The sequence below is a fragment of the Natator depressus genome, chromosome 9 (assembly GCF_965152275.1).
Source record: "Natator depressus isolate rNatDep1 chromosome 9, rNatDep2.hap1, whole genome shotgun sequence".
NCBI lineage: Eukaryota > Metazoa > Chordata > Testudines > Cheloniidae > Natator > Natator depressus.
The window spans coordinates 99,674,491-99,691,311 of record NC_134242.1 but is presented as its reverse complement, the minus strand read 5'-3'; the positions used below and the strand labels follow the sequence as shown (position 1 = coordinate 99,691,311).

Below are 16,821 nucleotides of genomic sequence, written 5' to 3'. Positions count from 1 at the left end.
AATAGGAGTGAGTAATGAGGTAGCAAAATTTATATTTGACAGTGTTATTTAAGCTTAGTCAGAACCAGAAAGGATTGCGAAGAATTTGGAGAGATCTAAACAAGCTAGGTGTATGGGCAACAGGATGGCAAATTAAATTCAATGCTGATAAAGGCAAAGTCATGCACACTGTAGGCAAAAATTTAAACTACACCACCACACTGGGTTCTACATTGGTTGTATCCATTCAGTAAAGAGACCTAGGCATCACTGTGGACAGCTCAATGAAGACCGCTACTCATTATGCAGGTGCAGTTAAAACAGCTAGCAGGATGTTAGGCTGCATACGCAACAGAAAGCTGAATAATACAGAAAATATTAAATCAAGGTTGCGGCGTCATTTGGAACACTCTGAGCAGTACCAGTCAGCTCATCTCAAGAAGGATAGTGCAGAAAGATAACAAGAATGATCAAAGACATGGACAAATTCTTCAATGAAGAGAGGTTGTTTACTTTAGAAACAATTTGTTTACTTTAGAAAAAATACATAAAGGACATGATAAAAGTATATAAAATAATCAGTGCTACAGAAGGTAGACACTTCTCTTCTCTCTATCTAGTAACATAAGAACAAGGGGCGCACTTTCAATGAAATTATAGGTGTGGAAAATTCAAAACCAAGAAAAGGCAATACTTTTTCACATGTGCAATAAGACTGTGGAACTCACTGCCACATGAAGTAATTGAAGCCATGAACTTAGCAAGATTCAAAGAGGGACTGGAAATGTATATGGACAACAAGAATATCCAGAGTTGTCATAATTATAACAAAAGATTTGGAAAGGATATTAAACCTTATTTTTTAGGACTTAAGACAATTTCCAACTATTAGAAAGCAAGGCAATATCTAATATGGGCGCCAGATTAACCCAGATTTGCAGGGTTCTACACCTTCCTGTGAAGCAGCTGTTGATCGCCACTGACAGGATACTGGACTATCTCTAGAGTCTGAATCAGGATAGCAATTCCTTTATTCCTATCTGCAAGTTACTGCTAAAGAAGTTTTTAGTATAGATTTTAAGTTATCTACACATGCATTAATTCTGAAAATATGACTTAAAGAGATTCTTGTTCTAGGATAATAGGAAATGAATACATACAAAAACACTGAAATTTGTTTCACGTTTCCAATAGGGTACATTTATAACATTTAACTGAGGAAATTTGGAGAATTCTGTAAAATGAGCTTTTTAAAGCCTACTAATAAAATGCCATCTTGGAATGCTGTTCTAAACAACTGATAGTCCATTTGGCAGGGTGAGTCAAGGAAATATAAATTTTAAATTAGGTAAAAGGAATAGATCAGAACTCAATCTTTTGTCTGTAGGTCACTGGTATAAACAGACTACATCTGAGAGAAGGCTAGTTGAAGGTTTCAGTCCAATTCCTAAAGGACGGAGGTCCGTATCACTCCAAGAAGCATTGCAGTTGGCAACCTCAGTGGCCATCTTTTAGATGATAAACCCAGGACTGACTGGATAGAATGAATGAGTAACTAATTACCTCAGAGTAGTCCCCAAAATAGGGGTAGGACACACACTGACAGTCAGGCATTGCAGAGAAGCTTCCATTCCTGTTTATTCTGTAACTATTCTACTTTTTTCAGAACTTTTAGTCCAGCACCTTTCATGAGCAAGAAATGTACCAACATAATATGCTTCAGCTTCTGTAAGGTTAATTTACATGTATTATGATCTGCAAATTCTTACTGAAGATACGGATGTTCTTCAGTTTGCAATCACATATTCTCTACTTCAGATGCACCTCACTCAATTTCTACAATAAAATCTAGACTCAACAAATTACAGAATAGTTTCTGGTTCTAAAATAACAGACTCTTTGAGTTCTTAGTATCTGACAGCCAGTCAGTTACTTGCCAGCATTCTTATCAATGTCAGTACCATTAAAAAAAACCAAAAAAACCACCACACTTCCATTTCATTCAAGAAGGTACAACTTGGTTAAATGACTATGACATAAGTCATCAAACTAACATCCCCACAACAACTCTCTTTGGGTGTAAACCTATCTGTATTATGAGAGAGAATGTCAATTGATCCATCTAAAAGGGGCCAGATAAACATGAAAAAAACTGGGTCAAATAATGTCAGGAGCACCAGACAATGATACACCCTTCAAAATTGGTATGCTTGTTGACAGTCTCAGGAGACATATCAAGGAATCACAAGATAGGATGTTTCAGCCTCCCCAGTATATCTTATGACAACCCTCCATATCAGACACACTTTTCAGGCAGGCACACTACAAAGCCCATCATTTACCTTTCTCTTTGTTAAGGCTGTGGAGGAGGGTAGCAGTTGAGGTGAATAAACTTGTGGATAGTCCTTGGTCTACAGGATGGGCATCCATAGCACTGGACAGGTGCTTATAGGCATATTTTTAATATTTGAAGAAAAAATAAATTAGGGCTGAAGTTTGGTGGGGCAATGTCAGGATGCTTGCATATCTGCTTACCACGTGGTTCCTGTTCTCTGTAAAGAGAGTGTTCGTTTCAAGGGCTGTCAACATAGCACCTTCCACAGACGTTAAATTCACATGATTTTTTTAAATGACTAAGATCACAAAAGTAAAAAACCATAAGACACACTGCCTGTGTCTCAGTCTGATAGTAGATTAAAAAAAAAACTCATTTCTTGGCCAAATCAAGACTTCAGTGATGTAATAGATCTATATGCTTAATTCCCATCAGACTTAACAGTGCCCACACAATGAGAGGATGTGGGCCTCAAGACTGTAGTTAGTTTGGTCTCAGAGCATTTCCTATTGGATATTCTCCAATTTACACAGATTCTCTAGTTTAAAGGATTTGACAGCTGCATAATCAGAGTTAAAGGGCCAGATTACTGTTGCTGCAAGATTATTGCAGGAAATAAGTTTTGCCACATAATATAATGAGATGTGATAAGATGCCACAGGCCTTTGCTACAACACTTGCAACTCATGGTTTAGTAAAGCATTTAAAACTTCAGCATATGCAGGAGACCACACAAATAAACTGGAGGAAGGGAAGTGTTAAAACTGGGAAACACTCCCACACCCACATCCCCTTTCTGGATAGGACAATTCACCTCAAGTTTAAATGAGCAACTGTGTGTCACGATTGATTTACACTTAATTCAATAGACATTTTATGAAATGTGAACCAGAAGTACTTCCAACTCAGTGGACAGACTTTGGTCTCTAGGGAGGAAGGATGTTGTTGTGGTTAAGTCACAGAATGCTGAAGCTATAGTAGTAGTTCTAGGGTCCTGTTTTCAGCTCCACCACAAACGTTGTGCAAGTCGGTCACTTACAGCCAAATTTTCAAAAACAGCATTTATTTTGCTTGCCTATCTTGAAACACTTTGGGCCTGATTTTCAAAGTGCTGAGCACAGGCAACTATCATTGACTTTGACAGGACCTCTGGGTGCCCAGCACTTCTGGAAGAATGTCTCAGGATGAATAACTAAGAACTGAGGCAACAAAACAGCGACCAATCTTAACCAGAACCATTCTGCCTCAAATTACATACGTACAAGACGGGGATCAATGCTTCCCTGCTTCATAGGCATGTTGTGATGTGAAGCTAATTTATTAATAGTGTTAAGTGCCATAGAAGTGCCTGTAAATAAATACAAATAGTGTAACAATAATGCAAATCTGATCCAAGAATCCAATGCTTCTTTAGAGAAAATCTGTAGGTAACAACTTTTGATGCACTCGCAGAATACTAAAAATTCACTCATCAGTCAAAAGAAACAGATTAGACAACTCCACAAACCAAAACAAATCAAAACAAAACTACAAAGTTCTTGTTTACAAACAAAACATTTCTGTTTTAGAAATATCTGTATAGGAGTAGAAGTACAACCTATATGGTTTGGGGATTAATTCTTTAGTAGGTCCTACATTAAACCAGTTCCACTGTATACAAACAGCAGAAGAATCAAGGTGCCATTTGCGAATATTACAAATTATTTGAATAAATTTCTTGATGACATAAAAGCACATACAGCTCTTTGTGGCAGGGACCTCTTTGTATGCGTTTGCACAATATCTTACATGATGAAGCCTCAATTCCGATTAGGGACTCTAGGCACCACACTAATATAAATCACTCAGGTCAGACTGGCATTCTGACAAAAGAGTCAGATAGCTATTAATTTACACAAAATTGTGTTGACTTTGTATTTTAATTACTGTGTACATTCAAAACAGTTTCAGTGGTATCTTATGATCAATGTACACCCATTAAATGTACGGACCCGTGATTAACAGAATGCAAGACAGAAGAAAGCTTTTATTAAGATTCACTATATCCATTTCCTCATTTATATTTTCATTGTTGAGTATTCACACATAGAGCTGCTTAGTGTTGACGAGCACATTTTATACTCTATTTTACAGAAAAATGTAGAGCTACCACTCCATAACCCATTCTTAAATTAATCTTGTGCATCCACTGTAAGATAATTAAAGCACTCTTGCCTATCCACATTCTTCTAGCACATGCAAATATACCACATGTGCCAGAGAATAAAACCATTAACAGACATACTGCTGGATACGCCAAATAACCAGTTTCTTATCGGGCCTTCACAAACCATAAAAAAAAAAAAAAAGTGATCTTATTGAACAAGATTGCCTATAACCCAACACACAAAATGCAGTCCCCAACAAAGACTAATGAAGAATAAGTATTTGATGAACCATGGGAGCACAGAATTGTCACAGATGGATGAAAGCACTACAATGGGCAGACTCTCTCTTTCAAAATGATAAGCCAATTACCCACAACCCCATGAAAAAACAAATATCACTTTCAGTTTCCTACTAATATATGTTGAAAACCCTTACTATATTTGAACAAAACACATCAGACCTCAGTTCATATATTTCATTTTCCCCTCTTACTCATGATCAGTGACCAGTCCAGTAGCAAATAAATTCAAAATTAGCAATGTAAAAATACACAGTACAACCCCTATATCTTATAAATATAAACCAGGTTTTCTAGAGACTATACAGAAGCAAATACCTCCAATTCACCTCACTTTGTAGAGAGTCTAGATAAATACAGAGGTGGAAAACTAGACCACTGAATTTAGTAACATGGTGAATACGTTCAGTCCTGATCTGCACACTGTGTTTGTACTTACAGGCAGGCTGCGAGGTGTGCACACCATGCCCCCTCCTTACCCCTTACTTGTAAGGGGAAAGGGGCACATTGGAAAATCCCAAGCAACAATGCTGCATCATGAGGGACGCGACACCCTGATGGGGCCAGAGCCCCCAAAACGGGACAAATGAGCCACAACACTCAGAGCTGATTGAGATAGCAAAATAAGCAACTGCCTTCTCCCCCCTATACACCCAATCCCCCTCCCCCCCCACGGACATACCCTTCCTGTGCCCCCCCAGCCCATCTCCCTCCTCCTCCTCCTCCTCCCCCCCCACGGACATACCCTCCCTGTGGCCCCCCCCCGCCCATCTCCCCCCCCCACGGACATACCCTCCCTGTGGCCCCCTCCGCCCATCTCCCCCCCTCCTCCTCCTCCTTCTCCTCCCCCCCCCACAGACATACCCTCCCTGTGCCCCCCCGCCCATCTCCCCCCCTCCTCCTCCTCCTCCTCCCCCCCCCCACGGACATACCCTCCCTCTACCCCCCCCCGCCCATCTCCCCCCCTCCTCCTCCTCCTCCTCCCCCCCCCCCCACGGACATACCCTCCCTGTACCCCCCCCGCCCATCTCCCCCCCTCCTCCTCCTCCTCCTCCCCCCCCCCCACGGACATACCCTCCCTGTACCCCCCCCCGCCCATCTCCCCCCCTCCTCCCCCCCCCACGGACATACCCTCCCTGTACCCCCCCCGCCCATCTCCTCCCCCCTCCTCCACGGACATACCCTCCCTGTACCCCCCCCGCCCATCTCCTCCCCCCTCCTCCACGGACATACCCTCCCTGTACCCCCCCCGCCCATCTCCTCCCCCCCCCACGGACATACCCTCCCTGTACCCCCCCCCGCCCATCTCCTCCCCCCCCCACGGACATACCCTCCCTGTACCCCCCCCGCCCATCTCCTCCCCCCCCCACGGACATACCCTCCCTGTACCCCCCCCGCCCATCTCCTCCCCCCCCCACGGACATACCCTCCCTGTACCCCCCCCATCTCCTCCCCCCCCCACAGACATACCCTCCCTGTGCCCCCCCCGCCCATCTCCTCCCCCCCCCACAGACATACCCTCCCTGTGCCCCCCCCGCACGCCCCCCCCGGGCGCCCGCCCGGCCCGCACCTGCTTGCGTGGTGTCGCTCAGGTCGTAGCCGCCGCCGGGGAAGTCGCGGAGCTTCCTGCCGCTGAGGCAGAGGATGCCGGAGCCCGCCGCCTCCTCCAGGGCCCGGTCCAGGCTGCGCCCCGTGTGGGGCGGGGGCAGCGGGGCGGCGCCCCAGGCCGGCCCGGCGGGGTAGGACAGGGTGAGGTGAGCGGGGAGCCCGAGCCCGAGCCCGCCGCCGCCTCCCTGCCCGGCCGCCATGTTCGCGCCGGAGACAGGCCGGCCCACAACAAACAGCGGCGCGGCGCGCAGGCGCCGGCGGCCGGGGGGCGGGGGGCCCGCCAGTCAGTCCGTCCGTCCGTCCCCTCAGCGCCCTGCCCGCGGGGCCCTGAGGGGGGCGCTGGCCCCGAGCCCCCGCCCCCTCGCGGCCAGGCCGGCGCTGTATGGCCGCGGGGGGGTGAACAGGACCCCCCCCCGCAGCGGGCAGGGCGGTGGGGCCCGTTGTCCCCGCTCTGTGGCCGCTTGTCTGTCTGCCGCCCTGCCCCCCCCCCCGGTGCAGCGGGGCCGAGTCCCTGCCCCCGGGAGGCAGCGCGGCGAGCAGGTGGAGAGACGCCCCCCTACTCACCTGCAGCCGGCGCCCAGCAAAGCTCACGCTCCAGCACGGCTGCTGGCCTGTAAGGGGCCACGGGCTCCTTGCCGCTTCCCCAGATCCAGACTGACACGGCCACCCCCGCGGGTGCCCGCACGGACTGAGCTCTGAACTCCAGCCCTCCTGAGCTCGCCCGCTGAGCGCGCCGTGTCTTTGCCGCGGCCCCTTGCCAGTCTCCTCCGAGGTGCAAACTGCAAAGGGGACGATCAAGATTAAACACACACCAAGCCAGAAGCTCAAGAGTTTCTCTTCTCAGTGTGTAAGCATGTTACTTGCTCCTTGTGAGTGTGGAGGCAAGTTTATGAGACTGACTGAGCAATATCCAAATTGTAGGACAAGAATTTTACACTGTATAAAAGCCAGAGTCAAAAGATGAACACCTGGAAAGTGATAAAGAATCGAATGAAGATAAATCAGTCATTGAATACACACATTGATGGGAACTAATGCAAGCAATAAGTCTGGGTTCAGCTGCTCTGCTGTAGCGGACATCCTAATGCCCTTAAAGGGCACACAGTATGAGAAGTCTTGGAAAGCATGATGATGTGAAATGAAGTGGGAAACAATCTGATTGGAGAACTGCATTTTTACTGCTGTAGGGCAGCCTCAGAATATATTTGCCAGCTGTCCACCCATTTCCCCAAGGTATCTGTTCCCTGAAAAGGATGCAATAAATAATAGTCCTCTAAATGCATCTGAAATCCTGGGCAAGTGACCTAGATATGGATAAGCAATTGGATCATGTTAAATGTGATGGAGCTTTCTATTGTATTTAGTGGTATAGTCCTTGAAGAGGGAATTAGAGAATACTGTGACAGCTTTTACTACCTATAGTCATCTTCCATATCACAGTGTGTTATGGGCACAAAGAGTCTTTGTAAACAGTATACAATGCTAATATAACTAGTCATGAAAAGGTGAGAATTCCTGTTTGATCATAACCAATCAATAGCCAATTTAAGACTAGAACTCACTCCTGCAACCTTAATCTCATGAGTAAGTGCATTGACTTCACTGGCTGGGACAACTTGGATGAACAACGATGCAGGATGGGGCCCATAGATTAATTTGTAAATTGCTCCAAAGCCATTTAGCAAAATTTATAAAATGGAAGGTTTCACCGTGTACTCTGTTATACTGTCCAACATACGAATGCTCCTACAAACAAAGGAGGAGTGGCAGTCTAAGGTAATCATAAAAATCTGTTCATAATTTATCCAGAGTAATCCAGTATTAATGTATTCATTCTTAGACCAAATCATCTGCTGGGATAAATGGGTGAACCTTCAGTGGTGTTTCGCAGTTTGCACCAGCAGAGAATGTAGTCTTCTGTAAAGTTTTATATTGGTGGAATGGACATAAAGAAGAAATATTGAGTGGGTGTGGAATATAAGGAACTTTAGAAAGAACAGTAGGAGCATGTTGGTTTATGTTGTTGCAAGCTATCATCTTATAATAACATGGAGGAGGAAATTTACACTGTGTATTGAAAAGAAGGAGATTCGGTAAAGCTTGAAGGGTCACAGAATTTCTCTGAAAAAGCAAAGGATAGTCTCTTTTCAACCGTCAATGTGCCATTTATGAAAGTCTAGGATACCTGCAGGGTAGACCCGAAAGATCCATTTTCATCCTGTTTGATTAACAATTTGGCACAATCCTAGCCTACCAGAGTGTCCATGGCAACTCTTAAATGACTATTATAAAAATAATATTTAAAGGAGTATACATTAAGCCATAATACCAGTTTAGCTCTCTCTGTGTGTGTGTTAGAGAGAGAGAGAAATGTTTTACAAGAGGCTAGGCCAAACAATCAGAAATTCCTGTATTTAGGAACATAAATGCTATGGTGAAAACAAATCAGTAATAGCATCTGTTCAATAACTACAGAGCATGATTAGTATTTGTGATGTAGGAGAGAAAAAAATCAATAAGGAATCTCATCGGACAATACAAAAGAGCAGACATAAAGGATGCAGGTAAGGTTCTCACATGAAAGATAAACTAAGGAATGTTGATGTGAATGTGGGAAAAAATGTTGATAGATGCCAATCTTGGATGCAAAGTAGAGGAATATAGAAAATCAGAAGCCACTGTTGCAATATCCTAGGCTCTGTAGTAATATTATTAGTACTTGTAAAATTGTTTAACATTTTGTGATTAGCAAGTGTCCTGGAATGTTACCTCTTCTGCACGAAGAATTATCTAAATTGGTGCTCTGTAAATATGAGATACTGTATACATGTCAGTCAGAAAGAATCACATGGTTAGGCGTGCTCCCAAGCAGAATAAGGCTAAAGTAAGATCCACAATCAGTAGATTGCACAGGGTGCGACAGAGAGCAGAATTTGTTTTCATACTTAGATCTTTCTATGGTTCCCTAAAGTGGAAATTTTATATATGCAATGTGTCTAATTTTGAGGCTCTGAGGGAAATTCCTTCCATGAGCTCTATAAAGGAGACTAGCCTTCAGTCAGCAAGTTAGTCCATATGTCATTGTGAGGCAGCTGAGACACTATTAGTCAAAAGAGGAGCAGCCTTTGCATATAGTGTGGGCGATATCTGTCTGAAATTCAGTAGTACAGAATTAGCCAGGATAAGGAAGGAAACTACCAAGGACTGAAAAAAGATTTAGTTCTTTAGTGCTTTGACCGTTTAGCATGTTTAATGAGATGTATAGATTCCAAGGGCAGAAGAGACTATTATGATCATCCAGTCTGATCTCCTGTATAACACAGGCCACAGGAGTCCCCCAATGTAATTCCTAGAGCATATCTTTTAGAAAAACTTAATGAGGAAGCAGTCACAGGTGTACAGACAATATGATCACATCACTGCAAATAGACTGATTTCCTCCTAGAAGAAATCCCAAGCCTGTTGTGAAGGAAGTAGCATGAAAAGTGAAATAGGCAATTGTCATAAGTAGTATCACTGGGCCAGAACATCTGCTCTGCTCCAGCCTAAGGCAGAAAGGTCTTCTAATGCTATCTTAAACAGTCAGCTGAAAATTTCCCAACATGAGAGAAAATAGAGGCAGTCCAATGCCAACCATCCTCACAGTTCTCAGCATGAGTAGTATGTTGGGGTCGGGCCAGAGGACTGTATAGTTACAAATAGCTGGCCTTGCCTCTTTGCCACAACTGCCTGTTGAAAGTTATTGCAGCTGGCCGCAATTTAGAGCAGCCTCCAAGCTGTTCTAAGTTGCACTGGGGGTAGAACTAGCACCTGGCTGGCACAAGGATCAGAGGAGCACAAAAGTTGCCTAAAGCTACCTTTGCCCCCTACTCTGAGTCCTGGCTGATCACATTCAGCCATATGTGAAGATCAGGGCCAATATATCTATATAATATCTAGTTGTCACAATTTTTTGTTACTCACTCCAGATCTGACTTTAAAGTCATATACCAATTTGTATCCTTACTGTTCAGTCAGCTCTTGGTTGGCTGAGTCTCAAACACACTTGTGTTTACAAATGTTATTCTGCATTGTGAGACTGCTCTGATCCTGATCTCAGCATTCTTATGAGATTTACCTTTTTTTTTAGTTCTGTTTTGGTGTTTCTTGCACTAAAGCAGCATGGGAGCAGCACAACTCACATGGAACTAACTGGTGGTGGTGCTGGTATTTTAGATTGACATAGTGTTTGCATCTGGATTTCCAAGTTAAAAACCCCCACAGCTTTGAAATATTCTTGATTAGAAATGGAGTCAAGCGAGTATATTCAGAACAGAACCTACAGTTTTGGAGAATATGTGCATCAGAGGTTTCGTTTTGACTCATTACCAAAAAGACTGAGCCACAAAGCCCAGATCTCTGAGCTCTCCCAAAGATTAGGGGGTTCAGTTCTAGTGCTTCAGCTTAGGCCCACCTTTTTTAAAAATATCATGTCAACCAAATAGCAGTGGGAATAATCTGTCTTGTTTTAGAAGTTGAGTGAGCTGTAGGTGAGTAGAGGCAGCTTCTGGGTAACACTAAACTCAGTTTTCAGAGTAACAGCCGTGTTAGTCTGTATTCGCAAAAAGAAAAGGAGTACTTGTGGCACCTTAAAGACTAACCAATTTATTTGAGCATAAGCTTTTGTGCGCTACAGCTCACTTCATCGGATGCATACTGTGGAAAGTGTAGAAGATCTTTTTATACACACAAAGCATGAAAAAATACCTCCCCCCACCCCACTCTCCTGCTGGTAAGCAGCATCACTTGCCCCATAACCTCAGCCGTGCGGAACACAATGCCATCCACAGCCTCAGAAACAACTCTGACATCATAATCAAAAAGGCTGACAAAGGAGGTGCTGTTGTCATCATGAATAGGTCGGAATATGAACAAGAGGCTGCTCGGCAGCTCTCCAACACCACTTTCTACAAGCCATTACCCTCTGATCCCACTGAGAGTTACCAAAAGAAACTACAGCATTTGCTCAAGAAACTCCCTGAAAAAGCACAAGATCAAATCCACACAGACACACCCCTGGAACCCCGACCTGGGATATTCTGTCTACTACCCAAGATCCATAAACCTGGAAATCCTGGGCGCCTTATCATCTCAGGCATTGGCACCCTGACAGCAGGATTGTCTGGCTATGTAGACTCCCTCCTCAGGCCCTACGCTACCAGCACCCCCAGCTACTTTCGAGACACCACTGACTTCCTGAGGAAACTACAATCCATCGGTGATCTTCCTGATAACACCATCCTGGCCACTATGGATGTAGAAGCCCTCTACACCAACATTCCACACAAAGATGGACTACAAGCTGTCAAGAACAGTATCCCCGATAATGTCACGGCTAACCTGGTGGCTGAACTTTGTGACTTTGTCCTTACCCATAACTATTTTACATTTGAGGACAATGTATACCTTCAGATCAGCGGCACTGCTATAGGTACCCGCATGGCCCCACAGTATGCCAACATTTTTATGGCTGATTTAGAGCAACGCTTCCTCAGCTCTCGTCCCCTAACGCCCCTACTCTACTTGCGCTATATTGATGACATCTTCATCATCTGGACCCATGGAAAAGAAGCCCTTGAGGAATTCCACCATGATTTCAACAATTTCCATCCCACAATCAACCTCAGCCTGGTCCAGTCCACACAAGAGATCCACTTCCTGGACACTACAGTGCTCATAAACGATGGTCACATAAACACCACCCTACACCGGAAACCTACTGACCGCTATTCCTACCTACATGCCTCCAGCTTTCACCCTGACCACACCACACGATCCATTGTCTACAGCCAAGCTCTGCGATACAACCGCATTTGCTCCAACCCCTCAGACAGAGACAAACACCTACAAGATCTCTATCAAGCATTCTTACAACTACAGTACCCACCTGCAGAAGTGAAGAAACAGATTGACAGAGCCAGAAGAGTTCCCAGAGTTCCCAGAAGTCACCTACTACAGGACAGGCCTAACAAAGAAAATAACAGAACGCCACTAGCCGTCACCTTCAGCCCCCAACTAAAACCCCTCCAACGCATTATTAAGGATCTACAACCTATCCTGAAGGATGACCCAACACTCTCACAAATCTTGGGAGACAGGCCAGTCCTTGCCTACAGATAGCCCCCCAACCTGAAGCAAATACTCACCAGCAACCACACACCACACAACAGAACCATTAACCCAGGAACCTATCCTTGCAACAAAGCCCGTTGCCAACTGTGCCCACATATCTATTCAGGGAACACAATCACAGGGCCTAATAACATCAGCCACACTATCAGAGGCTCGTTCACCTGCACATCCACCAATGTGATATATGCCATCATGTGCCAGCAATGCCCCTCTGCCATGAACATTGGTCAAACTGGACAGTCTCTACGTAAAAGAATAAATGGACACAAATCAGATATCAAGAATTATAACATTCATAAACCAGTCGGAGAACACTTCAATCTCTCTGGTCACGCGATTACAGACATGAAAGTTGCGATATTACAACAAAAAAACTTCAAATCCAGACTCCAGCGAGAGACTGCTGAACTGGAATTCATTTGCAAATTGGATACAATTAACTTAGGCTTGAATAGAGACTGGAAGTGGCTAAGTCATTATGCAAGGTAACCTATTTCCCCTTGTTTTTTCCTACCCCCCCCCCGACGTTCTTGTTAAACCCTGGATTTGTGCTGGAAATGGCCCAACTTGATTATCATACACATTGTAAGGAGAGTGATCACTTTAGATAAGCTATTACCAGCAGGAGAGTGGGGTGGGAGGAAGTATTGTTTCATGGTCTCTGTGTATATAATGTCTTCTGCAGTTTCCACAGTATGCATCCGATGAAGTGAGCTATAGCTCATGAAAGCTTATGCTCAAATAAATTGGTTAGTCTCTAAGGTGCCACAAGTACTCCTTTTCTTTTTACTAAACTCAGTGAAAGTGACTGTTTCTTACAGATTTAGTGGAATTCTCTTTTCTGTCTTTAATCTGTCAGACGTATCCATAAATTGTGGTCTCCAATAGCAACAATTTAGTGTATGCAATCAAGGGCTCAGATCCTGGTGTGTTGCAGGCGCAGCCACTTTATAGAAGCTACCTGGCCACGAAAGAATAACCCTAGTGGAGGGGAATCTTTTGGTGGTACAGAGTTGATGTAGTGTCACCTATGTCAGTTTCCTTCCTGCTGCTGATGTAGGAGTGAGGCTTGAGAAGAGGGGTATGGCCAGGGCATCGCTACACAAGTTGGCTGCTTTATTGAACTTTAGGGATTCTTGGCAGGTGGAAAATATACAGCAGCCTGAAGATTGCTCTAAATTGCACTAGAGGATTGGCCCAGCACTTGGAGAGTCCAGTTGGGGAAGCATTAAGGCCAACTTTGCAAACCCCCATCTGAGCTATGCTCCTTGGCTGTAGCCATGGATGTGGGTAAAAATGCAGAATTGCAGTTAGTTGAATTCCTATCTAGTTTCAGTAACCTTAGAGATGAATAGGTGCTGCTCACACATCTCATCGAGCAATTATTTCAGGCAGGTTGTCTGAACTCTGTTTTACAGCACCATATTGAGCCATATTCAGAAAGTTCTCTTAGAAACCATAAGAGCTATTACTTCAGTGAAAGATTAATTCAGACAAAAAAGTGCTTGGAGGCCACCAGAAAAGTACTGATACAACCTATATTGAGTACTGGCTCAATCCCGCCTATGGACAAAAGCTACCTTTAGCTCACTCACACAACAGGAAGTGTAAATAGCAAACAGGATAGGCTAAATGGGATAGCTGAGGCATCATTACTCAAGAGAATAGTTATTTGAAATGATGGCGTGGTCACCATATCTACAGTTCAAAAATTGACTATTATGAGAGGGTGCCTATGATTTCCAGGTTTCTAAGTGAGGAACAGGTAGGAAAACCTGTGGTTATTTGAGAGTTTCTGGTAAATGAATCCAACCTTTTGTTTGATGTCTGGGATTCTGAAGTCTAATTTTACCCACTTATTATTCCACTTGCTCTGTCATATCTTTCACCATTTTTTCTCACTATCCTTCCAGTTTGTCTTCATTAACAAGTGCTCCATTTCCTCCTTATCTTTATTGCTTCTTCCCCACAGTGCTAAAAAACAAACAAAAAACACACCTCTCATTTTCAGGATGCTGAAAACCACTACAAAGTCTCCAGCTCTTGTGGGTAACTTCCACTTTGAGAATCTTTGTGGTTATCCACATCCGTTGTACATGAACTTCGCCTTGTCTAGGCTAGGATTTAAGGTACGGTGTTATGTGCTAACACACATATTTTAGAATTTTAATATATACAAGCCACTCTGCCTTTAACACGTTTGAGTTAGAGCCTGAGGAAGCCGTGTCTAGATAAGGCCTTTGTGCATGTGCGTCTGTCCCGGTCTAAACCCTGGCTTTTGACATTAGTGGTTCCATTGTAACCCTCTAGCATGCCTGCAATACATCATATTGCAACACACAGGTCTTCTCTCCTCCTATGTTAATAAAAGCACTGTCCTTTTACAAGTAACATTTCACTAGATTCTTCCTTTGTTTTTTCAACAAGTTTAGTACATTATAAGATATTAGAACTTTGTTTTACTTTTTACCTTTACTTTTTGAACCAACACACACTTGTTCATACATTAGACAGCATGCAGAGACAGGAATCCATGAGTGTGCTTGCCCTATTGTGCGCATCAGAGCAAGACGGCTGAATCTCCAGACCCCTGAAGCCAGAAAAAGAAAAAAATGACATTAATAACATACAGATACATGAGACACAACCAAAGCAAAGCCCAGCTGTCTAAAAACATCATAGAATGATAGAATATCAGGGTTGGAAGGGACCTGAGGAGGTCATTTAGTCCAACCCCCTGCTCAAAGCAGGACCAATCCCCAACTAAATCATCCCAGCCAGGGCTTTGTCAAGCCTGACCTTAAAAACTTCTAAGGAAGGAGATTCCACCACCTCCGTAGGTAACGCATTCCAGTGTTTCACCACCCTCCTAGTGAAAAAGTTTTTCCTAATATCCAACCTAAACCTCACCCACTGCAACTTGAGACCATTACTCCTTGTTCTGTCATCTGCTACCACTGAGAACAGTCTAGATCCATCCTCTTTGGAACCCCCTTTCAGGTAGTTGAAAGCAGCTATCAAATCCCCCCTCATTCTTCTCTTCTGCAGATTAAACAATCCCAGTTCCCTCAGCCTCTCCTCGTAAGTCATGTGTTCCAGTCCCCTAATCATTTTTGTTGCCCTCCGCTGGACTCTTTCCAATTTTTCCACATCCTTCTTGTAGTGTGGGGCCCAAAACTGGACACAGTACTCCAGATGAGGCCTCACCAATGTCGAGTAGAGGGGAATGATCACATCCCTCGATCTGCTGGCAATGCCCCTACTTATACCTCCCAAAATGCCACTGGCCTTCTTGGCAACAAGGGCACACTGTTGACTCATGTCCAGCTTCTCGTCCACTGTAACCCCTAGGTCCTTTTCTGCAGAACTGCTGCCTAGCTGTTCGGTCCCTGGTCTGTAGCAGTAAGTGGGATTCTTCCTTGCTAAGTGCAGGACTCTGCATTTGTCCTTGTTGAACCTCATCAGATTTCTTTTGGCCCAATCCTCTAATTTGTCTAGGGCCCTCTGTATCCTATCCCTACCCTCCAGCATATTTACCTCTCCTCCCAGTTTAGTGTCATCTGCAAACTTGCTGAGGGTGCAATCCACACCATCCTCCAGATCATTAATGAAGATATTGAACAAAATCGGCTCCAGGACCGACCCTTGGGGCACTCCACTTGATACCGGCTGCCAACTAGACATGAAGCCATTGATCACTACCCGTTGAGCCCAACAATCTAGCCAACTTTCTATCCACTTTATAGTCCATTCATCCAGCCCATACTTCTTTAACCTGCTGGCAAGAATACTGTGGGAGACCGTATCAAAAGCTTTGCTAAAGTCAAGAAACAACATGTCCACGGCTTTCCCCTCATCCACGGAGCCAGTTATCTCGTCACAGAAGGCAATTAGATTAGTCAGGCATGACTTGCCCTTGGTGAATCCATGCTGACTGTTCCTGATCACTTTCCTTTCCTCGAAATGCTTCAGAATTGATTCCTTGAGGACCTACTCCATGACTTTTCCAGGGACGGAGGTGAGGCTGACTGGCCTGTAGTTCCCAGGATCCTCCTTCTTCCCTTTTTTAAAAATGGGCACTACATTAGCCTTTTTCCAGTCGTCCATCATGCTTTTTCAGCATCCCCATGCTTTTCCATGACAAAATGGTCCCTTCTGACCCTACCCTAGTCTGTGAGCCTCTAGAACAAAGATAGGCAAACTACAGCCCGCAGGCCACATCCGGCCCGCGGGACTGTCCTGCCCAGCCCTTGAGCTCCTGGCCAGGGAGGCAAGCCCCTGG

General features: G+C 44.5%; 1 protein-coding gene across 2 annotated transcripts in view; it reads right to left on the bottom strand.

Moving 5' to 3' along the window:
• Positions 1-6,453, bottom strand: part of LRCH2 (leucine rich repeats and calponin homology domain containing 2) — an 89,198-nt gene extending 82,745 nt beyond the window's left edge. Inside the window, exon 1 of one of the 2 annotated variants that reach the window (XM_074962784.1) lies at positions 6,331-6,453. The gene's annotated coding sequence lies outside the window, so the exon portion shown is untranslated. The remainder of the gene's footprint in view (positions 1-6,330) is intronic. The other variant, XM_074962783.1, reaches the window with a different exon arrangement.
• Between the last annotated feature and the right edge of the window lie 10,368 nt (positions 6,454-16,821).